This window comes from Anopheles gambiae, chromosome X (genome assembly GCF_943734735.2).
Source record: "Anopheles gambiae chromosome X, idAnoGambNW_F1_1, whole genome shotgun sequence".
Taxonomy (NCBI): Eukaryota; Metazoa; Arthropoda; class Insecta; order Diptera; family Culicidae; genus Anopheles; species Anopheles gambiae.
In genome coordinates, this window is record NC_064600.1 from 9,097,111 (window position 1) to 9,111,818 (window position 14,708).

The 14,708-nt window shown below is 47.0% G+C and overlaps 1 protein-coding gene and 1 long non-coding RNA gene across 3 annotated transcripts in view; both read left to right on the top strand.

Annotated features, from left to right (window-relative positions):
* Positions 1-14,708, top strand: part of LOC1271730 (protein scalloped) — a 107,571-nt gene that overhangs the window by 58,670 nt on the left and 34,193 nt on the right. The gene's annotated exons all lie outside the window — the stretch shown is intronic.
* Positions 1,481-10,980, top strand: LOC133392121 (uncharacterized). Of its 2 annotated transcripts, none has more exons than XR_009765487.1 (3): positions 1,481-2,476; positions 9,339-10,097; positions 10,880-10,980. It is a non-coding gene; the product is annotated as an uncharacterized LOC133392121 (long non-coding RNA). The 2 variants fall into 2 exon arrangements; XR_009765475.1 differs by having other exon boundaries at positions 1,481-2,466.

Sequence of the window (14,708 nt, forward strand, 5' to 3'; positions counted from 1 at the left end):
AAGCAAAAACAGCGATGTAACCACCTCGGGCTTTATCTTCCTTTTCTGCTGCTTGTCGCTCAGTGTCCTCGACTATTTGGAACTAAGGGTTTCTTTCGATGTTCTGTTTGTCGTCTAATAGTGCCAAGATGTTGCAGATACCGGAACAGAGTAATCTGACGACCAAAAACTACCGCACAGAGTCCCGTTTTAGACGCTGGAAGCCGTTCTTTGGTTGCGCACGCTTCTAAACGAAGTTGTCTCACTTTTTAGGGCCATCATGGTTAGAGTTCGATTGAAAGAGGTGTCAAATTTGGTCTACTGACACATGGGATACTATTATTGAAAATGCAATTACGTTTCGATAGTGTGAGTGTAGATAAACACATGCAAATACGACCAGTTTTGTCCATTTTGGTTAAGGAAACGTTGAAGAATTTCATCACTATAGTCTTTAATGATATGGATTGAAGGACTTATAACTATAGTCCAACTCAAGGTAAAACCTCGGTTTGTTATTTTTATGAGTGCTATGATTATACTCTTTTGATTTTTACAAGTACAAGATTGTCAAAGGTCGTATTCATACAAAATGTTGTGAATTCTTGCTAGTGAAACATTTGGATAATTAGAATATCTTCAAGAATATATTCTTCCAAAAATGTTTGGGACAAAGAATGAGGAGGTCATTAAAAAAGCGATATTGCTTTGTAGTTTTGACTGATCACACTTTTGCCGATTCTTAACTGATGAATCTTTACAAATAATATGATGAAATAAATAGTATGAATTACCAATTGCGAGCATTGCTGGGATGACATAACTACAGAGAAGCAACAATATTACCAAACGCTTTGCTTGATGTCATGTATCAAACCTCGAAAGTTTGCCGACCGCTGCATTAGGGGAAAGAAGCCAACGATATTGATTATCTCCGCGAATAAACAACAATTGAGGAGATGAATCATATTTGGTGTGTTATTTTTCTTATATTTTCGGTTGACGTTTGTAAAGCCTAGAAGCCGTAGATAAAGAAGTAGAAGAAGAAGCGCACTTACTGTGCCCGCTTATCTACTAAACACACATACACACGCACACACCACTGGCGCACGAATGTGTGTTTTGTGTAATAAAATAATAATACCCCCGTTTAGCGGTGTTTTGTTTTAATGGTCATCGTGCAACCATCAGTCAAGTGCACGCTTCTCGCTCTCTCTCTCTCTCTCTCTCTCTCCTTCCCTCTCTCTCTTTCTCTCTCTTCCTTTTTGCACCACTTGTTTCATTACAACTGTGATCGCATCTTACGATATAGAAGTAGCTGCTGCCGCTCGACCACCACCACCACGACTGGTCAACAAATCGTTATTTCTTTACATTGCAAACGGCCGCTGTGTGCTTGTTGTGTGTGGAGGGAAGGAAGAGAGGGCGGGGGGGGGGGGGAGACTTGCATTTAATTCTACTGGCTGGGTGCCGGTTTGTTGTAGTTTTGTCGTTTGCGTTTGCTTTTTTTTTTTGGTTTGTTTGCTTGCTCTCTCCTCTCGGGGCATTTTCGGGACCCGTTTCTGGCAACGAAGTGTACAGTTGACGACAGCGTTTCGCGCGCTCTCTCTCTCTCTTTCTCTCTTTCGCTCATTAGATACTCTCACAATTTAAAAGGGAAACCAAACCTATTTCGAACGGGTTAACAAACAAACGAAAAAAAAAACCCGATGGCAACTCATCGGGAAAACCCGCCGCGATCGCCGCACTGTCGTCATTCCGTTCGCTCTGCCTTTTGGGGGAGGAAATGGGAGTAAAAATTGGGAAAAGTAACACTCACACACACACACAGAGCAACACAGCACCTTAACGAGTGCGTCCAGCTCGGTGCTGCTGCCATTCATTCGAACTCCACGAACACAAGCCAAGTGTGCGTCTTCTGGACGGTTCTATTGCTTGCTCCATCACCTGGGCTGTGTGAGTGTGTCTGCTGAGTGATGGAAAAATTTTCCACCCGAACGACCGTTTTGTGTTTCTCCCGAGCGATGGTGGTGGTGGTGGTGGTGGTGTTTTTCGTTTTCTTTGTTACTCTGCGCCCGTTCTCCTGTCCGTGCAGTCGCTCACACTCGCTTGTCTCTCTCGCTCGCACACACACACACACACACTCACGCAATCTTTATCTCCCTTTCGCTCGCTCGCTCTCTCTCTCTCTCTCTTTTTCTAACGCGTCACGGAATCGGTAACGGTATAACCATAAACGCTACAGCGCGCGCCGTCCGAGTGAGTTCGAGCCGTTTTGGCGCTGGTGAGCGCACGGCCACTCAGCCCGCTCGCCACTGAGTGACCCAGCCCGTGTGCCGCGTGTGCGCGCTTGTTCTGCTTGCGCGAGCCCGTACGCGAGCCGTTGCGTTTTAGCTTCCCGCTTTAGTTGCGTTTCGAGTGTTGTGCCCGTAGCGTGTACCTTTTCGGTGCGTCGTCGCCGCTGTTGCGTCTTACCCAAGCGAGAGTGTGTGTGTTTGTGTGTTACTTTTTCTTATTACCAGCCCCCCCCTCCGATCCCATCCCACTTCCACCGCTTGGCCATCACCAAAAAGTGTGTGTGTGTGTGTTTTCCTGCGGGCCTTGTTAGTTTTTTTTTTGTTTCCTTTCCTTCCTGCGGTGCGTGTTTACTCGGGTGCGACGGAAAGCTTTTCTTTCGGTTCTGCTGGTGTGTTTTTGTTGCTGTTGTTGTCACTATTGTTGCTGCTTTTCCGCATCTCACCATCCCCCCCCCCATCCACCTTCGCCCCGAACCGCGCCCGCCCGTTGGTCAGTGTCGCTCGGTCAGGTCGAGGAGGTGGAACAGGCAGCCTCCTCCCCCCCCCCCCCCCCATTGCTTCTAGCTGTTGTGTACACCTACCCACCAACCCCATCGCAACCATCAACTTCTCTTTAAATGCGCAACAACTCTAGTGCAGAATGGTGTGTGTGTGTGTGCGTGATTTTTTGAATGAATGAGAAGGGGGCAGCGGTTAAAAGCCCCCTCTGGCGGGTGTCAATTAAAGAGCCTTTCCAGCAAGCGTGCAACAAAACCAATGAAACAAAAACAAAAAAAAAAGAAGAGAAGTGAAAAGCGAGAGGCTGGTGTGCTAGACAACAGCGCGAACATGCGAATGAGAAACGAAACATCAACAACGCCTAAAACACGGCGCCCCCCCCCCCCCCCCCCACAAAACAAACAATCAAACAAACAAACAGAAACAAACTTGCCGGAAAATAGAAACAACCAAAAATGCACACACACACTGAAAACCAGCCAGTCCGACTGGTCATATTTGATTGATTTTATGTTCTTTGTGGCTGTGTGTGTGTGTGTGTGTGCGTTCGGGTACATTTGCTTGTAATGGGAGCGAGCAGACAGTACCACCACCACCACCGGGTTATTGAATAATAACCCGAGCAGTGTTAGCAAAGGGACAGCTTAATGTGTGGCTGGGGCTGCCTGTCGTCGCGGCGAACCGTGCTAATTAAAACGGCGAACCCAATCAACTGTCTCCTGTGTGTCTGTGCGTGTGTGTGTGTGTGCAAATTAAAGGAAACAAACACAGTAGAAGGGAAAGAGAGACACGCGAGAGCGGTAAAGGATTTGGAACAACAACAAAATCGCATCAAAACGAGCCAAGTCCGTGTGCTCCTTTTGGCCCAAAAAGAAAAAGAAAATCTAAATTGATTTCTTTTGAAATGTGGCTGCTGTGCACACACACACACATTCAACTAGTCAGTGCGTGTGTGTGTGTGTGTGTGCACACATCTTGTTAAAAGCTCCCCGCAGCAGGGATATCAATTTCCGTTTGACGTGAAGCAACATTGGCTCTAGCCGAGCTGGCTGCCACCGTGTTGCTGCTGGCTTTAGCTTGTAGACTTCCCGTTCCCGAAAGCTTTCAAGGTTTGATCTTGGCTCAAGATCACTGTGGCCAAACAAACGCACACTCACACACACATACACAATGCTGGCAGGTTTTTTTTGGGGGAAAGGTACAACTTTTATTTTCCGACCTGCCGAGCTGTCTAAAACTTTTGCTTTTAATTGTTGTTGCCTTGGATGTCTCGCCGTGCTGTACCGCGTGTCTACTGTGCGGCACGGCTCGCTCGTCCTAATAATGAAAGCAATTAGGACGAAAACGCGTCTGCCCAGACGGAAACGGGGCTGAGCGGAAAGCGCAGAGGACCAAAACAGGGAAACGCCACAAAACAGACAGCGGGAAGGGAACAACTTGTCTCTCGCTCGCGCACCCAAACGCATCTACTGCGTGGTTGTGAAAATGTAAATCTCGTTCTGTGTGTGCCTTTTGGTGTGTATATTTGCCTTTTCCCGCAAAGCTCGGCACACACAAACACGCACCACTGACCGTTTTGCGTCACCCATACACCGCCAGCACGCCGTGCACGCAATCTAAGCCACCTGAGCGTCACCGCTTAATCGTTCAATCCGAAAAAGAAAGAGAGAGAGAGAGAGAGAGAGAGAGAGAGAGAGAGAGACGGGACAGCAAAAGGGAGAGCATGTCTAAGGCGAGACGAAAAGAAAAAAAACGAAAAGCTCTGTGTCAGGAAAACATCCACCGCACAGCATCCAAACAAGTCTTCCCCGCTACGCAATCAAGAATCAGACCGACCACCACCACCAGTGTGTCCGTGCGCCGCGCTGCTTTTAAAAGACCGAGAGCGTTGTCCTACTACCGCAGCCAAAAGGATCAGCGCAACCCAGCTGACAAAAATGCTCCACAGTTATGTGTGTGTGTGTGTGTGTGTTTGGTTCTCCCCCCCCGGTGACGATTATTGTTTTGCTGGGTGCACAATATTGCGATTAAAATCAAACAATAAAAAAAAACAGCTCTGTCTTCGACGCGATCGACAAAAAGCTGTAAAACGTTTATGGGGCTGGCGCAGGATTTATTTGGCTGCAGGTAGGGCAGAAGGTAGGGAAGCAAAATCAAGCCAACAGCCAGGCGGGCGAAAGAGAAAGGTAGCAGATAGAAATGGAACAAAATGGGTCGGTGAATCGTTAACGGCAGTGGCAGGATCATTCTAGGGTGTAGAAGGGAATTAATTATAAAAGCGCACACACACACACACACACATGCACACGCATCTACGCGCATCTATTTCAAATCGAACGCATCGAATATGTGCTAGGAGGAAAATGAAAAGAAAGAAAATAGACCGAGAGGAAGCCGTATTAATATAAGCGCAGTATTATGAGAGAGGGTCGCGATTGTTGAAATAATCCGACGCACAGTGCGCACGGCCACGATAATGAATTAGACCGCGTAAAGGTAAAACCAGACCAGCAGAAGAGACAAAGACAGGGAAACGAGAAAGAGAGAGAGAGAGAGAGCGAGAAAGCGAGTGTACAAAAGGGTGATGTCCCGCTACTACGCGGGCAATTGGCGCGAAGGCACAGAACAAACGTTCAACGATGCAGTAAGGGAGTGGAGGAAGCAACGAGAGAGAGGGAGAGAGAAAGCCTAAACAGAGATGGAGCATCAGCCGCGTGACGAGGAGGGCAATAAAACTTGTTTAGAAACTATAAACCGATATTAAACCTCCCCCCCCTTTCCTCCTGCTCTCTTCAGCGGATCGATTCCAACAGTGCTCGACGCAAAGAACGAAGCGTAAAGAGACTGAGAGAGAGAGAGAGAGAGAGACAGCGAGCGATATAAAGCACTGAGAAGAAAAAAAGAAAATGTTGTCCATTGCGTGCGCGTAGCGGTGCCGCTTGCGCACCTCAGAGAGCAGCGCTAGCGCGCGCGCGTGTGTGCGTGTGCGAGCCGCTGTAAAAATAAATCGCTTCATCCAAGCCACACGGCGGATACAACAAACTAAATCAATTTTGTATGAAAGAGAAGTAATTGCGCGAGAACTTTCAATGCCGGCAGCGGGTGCACTGTTTGCTCTACACACTGCCTGCAGCAGCTTCAATTTAGCTTGCAAATGTCATTAGGGCACAAACACACACACACACACACACACACACACACACACACACACACACAGAGAGAAAGATTAGCCTTCATTCATCCAGAACGCGATCGGGCACGATCGAACAGCGCGCGCGCGCGCAAGGGAGAGAGGGAGAGAGCGAGAGCGTACCATCTCGTTTGGAAGCTGCTTAGCATGCTCGTACCGCCTGCTTGTAAAGGTGTGTACGGTGGTGCGGTCTCCTTTTGCTTCTACGTGGGAAAGCAACAGCACAAAATCGAAAGGCTGTTGTTTGTTTCAGTGCCACGGACGGCACCCTGCCGCGTGCGCGCTGCGCTACTTTTTTTTTAAACTTTATTGTAGATTGCGTTGTGGTGTGTGTACACAACCCATACACACACGTGTTTCACAATTTATAACACAAGGTGTAGTCGAATAGGGAATGGGAAGTAGAAGAGCAGGGACAGCAAACGGTCCAAAACGGTTTGGTGAAAGGATCTTGGTGGCAACACAATCTCTCGACGTTGCTCGGCTTTCTCGCTTCCTTTCTCTCTCTTTCTCTCTCTCTCTCTCTCTCTCTTTCATCCCGTAACCCTTGGTAACCCTCGTAGCCCTAGTAACAACAGGTCGCTTGCATGTGTATGTGTGTATTCTTGCTGGGTATGCTGCTCCTTTCTCCCCTGCTCAACCGTCGCTCAGCACAAAACCCTTTTTACTGACTGAAGTTTTGACTGGCTGGCTGGTTAATTTAGCAAAAGGGATGGTGAGGCTGCTTTGTGTGTGTGTGTGTGAGAAAGGGATGTTGGGCATGAGTAGGAAGGAGCCAACAAAGGGTTGGTTGGGCTGTAGAGGAGATGTAGAGGAAAGCATAAATCAAAAGGTACACACACACACACACACACACACACAGTCCAATCCAAACGCGACTGCTCACTCTAGCGCCAGTGGTGACCCGCTTTATAGATGTGTGTGATTGCACGGCAGCGCGCACAACCGTGTGTGCGTGTGTTTTAATGCGCCGCGTGCGTCTAAATACAGTGCCGTTCAATTTTTATAGCAAATGAGCCGTGATCATCGAATTGGGGAGAGAAAAAAGCGAGCAAAACGAACACACACACACACACACACACACACACACACACACACACACACACACACACAGCTTGATTGAGTAAAGAGAGCGGCATGTGTTGGTGTTACTTTTTTTCTTGTGCGTTTGTGGGCTGATGGTTTTTCTGCGGGGGGGGAGGGGGGGGGGGGTTGAACAAACGAAGTGGAGGGCAGAAGTAGACAGAGAAAAAAAAAGGCCAGGAGTGGTAAAACCGGTTAAGTGTGCGCAAGACTTCTCTTCCCCCTCTTTGTCCTCTTCTTCTTCTCTTTCCGCTACCGTCGTTCTCGTTCGCTCTCGTCCTACCCCCCGATTGGAGAGTGGCTTTTGGGGGTATTATGAAATCTCGATCCGCAGCGGTGTATGCGACGGGGCTGCGCAGAACGAACACACGATCCTCCGTTCACTGAGTGCTTTTTTTTTTAAATTTAATTTTACATCTTTACCCACTCACTCACTCACTCACTCGCTCGCTCGCTCGCTCGCTCGTTTCGTGTGTTTCGTTTTCGCGTGACGGCTGATCGAATAATCCGGCAACGACAATCAACCAGAAGAGAACGTTGGCAAACACACAGCAAAGGCAGGAGAGCGAACGCAACGAAAAGCGAAACACGCAAAAAACAAACAAACCTACAAACAAGAAAGGAGGAAAACTCTATCGACACTCAATCTACTCCCAAGCACCTTCTATCAACCTGATTAGTGGCTTCCGATCAAAAAAGTCGACGAATTAGAGGAAACGAAAGCAAAAGAAACCAAAAAAAAAAAAATATTTAAAACGCATCATCACGACTACGTACGTGTGTTGGGTGTTGCGAGTGTATGTGTATTTTTGTTTGTTTGTTGTTTTCGTTATTATTTTGGGCCAAATTTTAGCTGGTTCTGAAGCGCGTGTCGGTACGTAACTGTGTGCGGTGTGTGTGTGTGTGTGCGTGCGTGTGTGTGTACGTAATCGAAATCGAATAATGTGCGCTACGTGAGGTTTTCTAAAACGGCTGCTGCTGCTGCTGCTGCTCGCCCGTTGGCACAAAAGCAGCCGCACTCCAATACACACACCATTCGAGCAGTCGGAAAGGGTGACCTTAAACGGTGTGTCATCGGTCACCCAAGTTCCCTTCCTACCCTCATCCACCAACCGGTACGCAAAGACGCACACCATTTTACCAGCCATCGCGTGTGCGCGCTGTGTGCGTCATCGCGACAGCGAGCGAGCGAGCGAGCGAGAGAGCAAAGAGCGCAACGGTTTGATGCGAAGAATGCTGCACGTACGGCTGAGCGCAGAGGGGGAATGCGAAGAATGTTGAACAGAAATTCCTCGCCAATGCGAATACTGCGCACCGTGAGCGGCGCACTCACATTCCGATCGCGAGCTCACTCTCTTCGGCGTGGCGGCGTGAAGCCGCACCGAACAGCGGGAAAATGAGTGCCCGAGCTTAAGCCACATCTGCCCTGTGTCCGCCTGCTGCGCTTTGCCCAGTTGCCGGCCGCTTGGGTGTTTGCGCAAACGGCGGGCGAGTGACCGTACGACGTGTTTCGATGAGTCAGCCCAGCGACCAGTGGTCAGACACACACTAGACTCATGGCTGTGTGTGTGTGTGAAGGGTTTTCGGTTTGCTTTTAGCGTGTTGAAAGTGGACCACTCGAAAGTTGAATTAAAAGAACCTTAAATTCTGTGCAGCGAAAGCAGACACGGGAAAAGAAAATCGTAAGACAGTGATATTCATCTGCTGTCTCCATTTTTTCCGCTTGCGACGTAATAGTTAGGGCCTAGCACAGGTATCACTCTGCGTGTCGTGGCTCTCTCTCTCTCTCTCTCTCTCTCTCTCTCTCTCTCTCTCTCTCTCTCTTTTTGTGTCCTACATTGTGCTGCTCAGTAACTCAGACACATTCACACAGCAGCACAAGAAGAAGCAGAAGTGTGTCCCTTTCCGAGGACTCTCGGATTCTTTCAATGGCTTTTGGCGCAGGACTTTCGGTGTCGTTGCCGCTGGTGCCACCTGGTTAATGCCTTTTTGCTGCCTTAAATCTTTACTAATCGGATCGGAAATTGTGACATGAAAACACAGACGAAGCAACAACAAAAAAAAAAAAATCAGAGAGTGAGAGTCGGGGCCTTTTTTGTTGTGTAGGAAAAGCATAACACTTTTTTTCTTCTTTTGTTTTTGTATGTAAATTTTATTTGTTTTTGTTTGCCGTGTCCTATTACTCGTCACTTCGCCTCGTTGTGCACACGTTCAACAGCTCAATCCAGCCAACTTTTGTCGTCCAAACATTGCTGAGCTTGGTTTTTCTTTCCCTTTCCTTTCCCTTGAAGAGCGAAATAGAAGTGCCCCCGGGCAAAAAAAAAAGGAAGCAAAACGTGTCCTGGAGGTGTTCGTCCGTTCGCACACGATTATCATTTTTTGAGTGCATGCTCGCGTGTGCGTGTGTTTCAACTTCAACTGGCGCTTTTGACAGGAGTGCAAAAAAAAAAGATCTCAAGCGGAAAAGTTAATGATACAAACAAACAATACGACAGCAACAAACAAAATTAAACTATCCGTGTGCCCCTTTGTTTGGTGCGTGTGTGTGCGTGTGCGTACGGTGTCATCGAGATAACCCAGAGTGTGTGTGTGATTAGTGTGTGAGTGCTGGCTCCTAACGCGGGAAGCACCTGACGCAGTGTGTGTGTGTGTTTTTGTTGCGTTTACGGGGGAGTTTTTCCTTCCTTTCTTTCTTTCTGCCGTCCTCGCCACTTCGGTCTCTGCACGTGTTGTGTGTTTACAGCTGATAAGCACCGGGGCAGTGTGACCCACACGCACGTTTTTGTCAGGAAGTGTGTGTGTGTGTGTGTGTGTGTGTGGTTGTGTATGTGGCAAAAGGAAAGGCAGACAAAAAAGGAAGCAAAAAACACGCACACAGCACCGCCGAAGAGTGGGAAAAACTGCAAGCAAGCAACCAAGTGCGGCCAGCGTTCAAGGTCAAGAAAAACGCAGACCTGGTGTGTGTGTGTGTGTGTGTGCGCGTAATACCCTCATACCTCCGCTTCGCGCCACATCCACTTTCGGGGCAGAATAAATGTTAATTTTTGGAGGTAATTCTTATTTCCAATTTCTTGCAAACGCCTGCTTTTCACTGCATGATAAGGAGCCCGTGAGTTCTGGCGCCTGGGTTACCTTTTTTTTTGTTTTGTTTTTTTGTTTGTGTTTGTTTGTGTTGTTGTGCTTCATATAGCTAAGTTTCTCTGTTCGATTGATGTTTTGCATGCATGTGTGTGAGTGATATGTTGCGATTATTGTTGCGACTCCTGTTTTAAGGTACTTACACCGTCTCACTGCTACCCTGTACTGTACACAGTTGCAATCAATGTCATATCAGTTTTAAAAATGCTTAATTTTTTGTCGTAGTTTGAATACGTGTGTGTTAGTTTCAATTTGATTTGTTTGCTTCGAAGCGATTATGTATAGTGCTGCTTGCTGCATTACGTAAAGCCGGTCTAGAATCTAGCAGAATGGTCAACGGTTCACAACACCGAACGAGCACGCGAAGCGTAAACGTAAACATAAACACATTCGTCCGAATCAGCCAGAAGAACGTCATCCGCGGGCGGGCGGACCGACGTTATCATCGTTATCAGCATTCTTCGCTTTTCTGTTTCGTTTTCTTGTCCCAACCCTCCACCAATCTCTTTCATCTCATCTTGTGCGCTAATCCAATGGCGTACATGTGTTTGCTTGGACGTTTGTCGTACCGTGGTGTGATAGACAGCGAACCTTTCCCGTTTTCCCCTGCATTTTTGTGTGCGTTTGGATGTGTTTGTGTTTGCCTTCTTTTTTTTTTTAATAATAAAAATTGTTTCCATTTCCATCCATCCAGCCCAGTATTTCAGTATGAGGTGTGTTTGCGTATGTGTCTAGTGAAGGAGTGAGCGGGTTTTGTTGTTGTTGTTGTTGTTGTTAGCATCTAGCACCCAACTTGCGCCCCGATTCGATAGGCCCGCGTTGGCCCAGTTTGGTGTGCCGGCCCGCGTACAAGAGTGCTTCAATTCAAAAGAATAGTGTTTACTAGGCGTGTGCCTGGCGTGTGAGTGTGTGTGTGTGGTAAGGTGAAGGAAGGAAACGAGGGGGGAAAACGGGCATCACACAGCGCCGATTGCATGAAGATTGAACACGAAGCGGACGATTGTAAGCTGCTCCAGTATAAGCGACAACTTTACCTAGGTAAACCCCCTTTCCCCAAATACATTTTCCGGTGGTGGTGGTGGTGATGGTGGAGGTGGTAGCGCTGATTATCAATAGTGTGTTCTAGATGTGTTCTAGGCGCAGCGATGAAACGGGTACAGTACGAACGCACGCCGTTTGGATGGGATGGATAGTTCCATTGTTAAGAGGAATGAACGTAATGTATGGGTTTCAAGCAATCCGGCGTTCGAATCCCCAGCTTATCTCTCCCCAATAATAATAATCGTCTGCACTCAAAAGAGATATGATAATAATAGGGGGTGGTTTGTAAAAACAATTCATTTCTCGCTTCTTGTCTTAACCCCACTAACCCATCTTTAACTGAATTTCTATTTCTATTACATATCTCAATTTTCTCCTCATTAGTCTCATCTTTTGACTCTTCACTATGAACTTGAACTGCTCCCTATATGGGGGGTGTATATGGGTTGTGTTATTTGTATCCAATTCATCCGTGGGTTTTTGAAAAGACCACCAAAGGTGTTTTCAATATATGTTCTCCTCCTACTTCATATTTGCATATAAATTCTCGATCAAAGATGTGTTGTAGCGTGTTGCTGTGTGGTCCAAATCGGGTAAGAAGAAGTGGCCAATACTCTGTGGAAGAGAAAAGCCCCTAGTTCCGATCACAAAACACAACAAAACAACATGTCTCGCGTCATCTTTTCCGAACTCTTTAATGGAGGCGGCATCTTTTGAAGGGTTCTGAACTAAAACTGCCACATCAGTGTGTGGCTCACCGCCCACCGATAGAAGTAGCAGCAATCATTGCCTTCTGTCTTCCAGTATTTGAGCTTTGCAAATGTGCAGCTAGACTAAACTGCTGTTGGAAATGGGTCCGAAGAAGTTATATTACTAGTTCCACAACATTAAGGCACATATTTGTAGAACATATTCGATCAAGATGTACACCGTTTATGGCCCCAAGTAAACAATGGTAAGGTACTTTGGAAGTTTGTTATAGTTTGTTGTTCAAGCTATCTGAACTTCGTTCCATTGTAACTAAGCAAGTGAAACCCCTGTGTTGATCCTCTTGCTTCATGGAGCTAAGCCTTTTGTTTGTGCGTTCAGTTACAAAAATAGTTTGAATTTATTTGCCAATAATTTATTTCGACTCTTTCAAAACTAAGCATAGACTGTTGAATAAGTATAAAATAAATTGAAATCAAGCTGCAAACAATTTTAGCTAATCAAAATGAACATCGAAGAAACGAACTCCGGGTACGTATACACGTACGCTAATATTGGGGAAAACAAATGTTTAGTTACGATTGAATAAAGCTCAGATAGGCACCAGAATTTCGTGTCGTCGTTGAGTGTTTACTTATAGCTGAAGAATGTTCAAAAGCACCTTAACTTTGTTATCTTGGGATCGAACGATTCAATCATTACTTTGTGATTTTTCACAAAACTAGAGCCTAAAAACTGATCCCGTGACCTGTGGAGGTTTACATGATCCTTTAACTAATAGAAAAAAAAAAAACAGTGGCATCACTCTTTTTTGCAGCTCCAATACAAACATCCTTGATGCAGGGGCTCTATCACTTGGACAACTCTGTTAATGTCTTCCCTATCTCTAGCACACTGCACAGATGTCTCAAAAAAATTTGTGGAAAAATTAAATCATTATCCCATCGGTACCACAAGACACCCCGTGTGTGCCCCTGCGTGACATTTGTGCTCTCGGGGTTCACTCGGGTATGATTCATTGGCAGCCACAGCCACGGTGCGGCCAAATCTCAAAAAGCGCCTGTCCAACGATGCGTGACTAAGGGCACTACGGGCAACCAAAACAAGAAAGCACCACACCACAAACCGGTGCATCGGCATGACTCGGTCAGACACACACACACACACACACACACATACACGGTGTAGTTTTGTGTCCTTTTTTCTTTCTTTTTCCGTTGCGTTGACAAGCAAACAACCCAAGTCGGTGAACGGCGACGATGCCACTCTCCGCGTTATGATTTATGAGTCACACAAGGTATGACCGTCCGCTCGCCCGCACCAAAGCCAATGTTTGTGCAAGCGTCGCGTGTATGTGTGCGTCATCGTGTCATGTTGTGCTGGCGTTCGGACCGTCTCTCTCTCTCTCTCTCTCTTTCATCTTTGTGCTATGTTGTGCGTGTGCGCGTCGGTCCAAACCGTTCCGGATTCCCTTTTCGGTACTGGTGCGTCTTGACCTCAAAACCACTTTACGCACTCCCCGAGGGGACCGTGTATGTGTGTGTGTGTGCGATAGATAGATGGCAGTAGAATGAACCCCCGAAGAAACAGAGAGGACGGTGAGGTATGATTGAAGCATCGAACGGGAAGATAAGGGGCAGCAAAGGCAACAAGTGCGTCTTCGTCCAGCTTTGGTGGACAGAAACATGCGGTGCGCCACGGGCACAGGGAACGGGAAAAGGAAAATTTGGGTTTTATGCATCTATGTGTGTGTGTGTGTGTGCGTTCACGGGAAGATCTCGCAAAAGAACGCGTGACACATTTTTCCCGGAACATCAGAAATTTTAACCAAACATGTGTTGGCCCTGCCACCAACTCCAAACACATCTGCTTTGCTAGACGTTGGCAGCATGTGTTGGTGGGGCAGGCTGTGTCTATAGTTTCCCTTCCAATATCTCCCCATGCTCCCCATCCCCAACCCCATTCCCGGAAGCTCTTTCGAGAGAGGAACATCTTGATCTTCTGGTTGCGTTGATCGCGTCATCATCATCACGCCCCGGCCCCGCGGTCGTGTGTTGTTGGAAGCCTTCTCGCCATCTCCAACATCAGTGGGGCGCACACACACACACACTCATCGTTTTAAAATTTGAATTTCAAATTTCCAATTTCGGCTATTAATTTTCGGGGAAACCATCACCGCTCGCGCGCACACTAGTGGAAGGATTTGTTTCTCTTGTTCCGTTCGTTCGTTTATTGGAGGTTTGCTATTGGTCCATTTTTTTTTGTGTGGCGAGCATTGCGTCTTGGCAGTTTCGGGGAACAGATTATGGCGGGTATACATCGTAAATCATTGCAGCCAAAAACAAAGAGGGAATTGGAGGAGAGAGGTTCCAATTGCGTTCTAGACGAGATTCGGAGAATTGAAGAATTTTGAAGAAATTCTTGCTTATACAGCGGGTCCTCACAAACTTACGCCTTAGTTCTCTGAAGCTCTCAAGTATCTGACTCCATTCTGGTGTTCCAAGTATCTACTCCAAGGCTCCAATATGTTACTAGCATGTTGTGTTTGTGTAGCTAGCCCAAATCGCACAAAGATGCGGCTAGGTCCCAAAACGTCCCTTACATCCCTTGCAGCTGGTACTGGTTCTTAACCTTTTTGGGTGCGCGAGGTTAGGTCGCTTACCTGCTGCACCAAATGCCAATCTCAGCTACCTTCATTAGCCCATATAGATATCATATATATGGCCGAGTTGTCGTCAAGAACTTATCGCACACCGTACCACTTCCGGGACGGA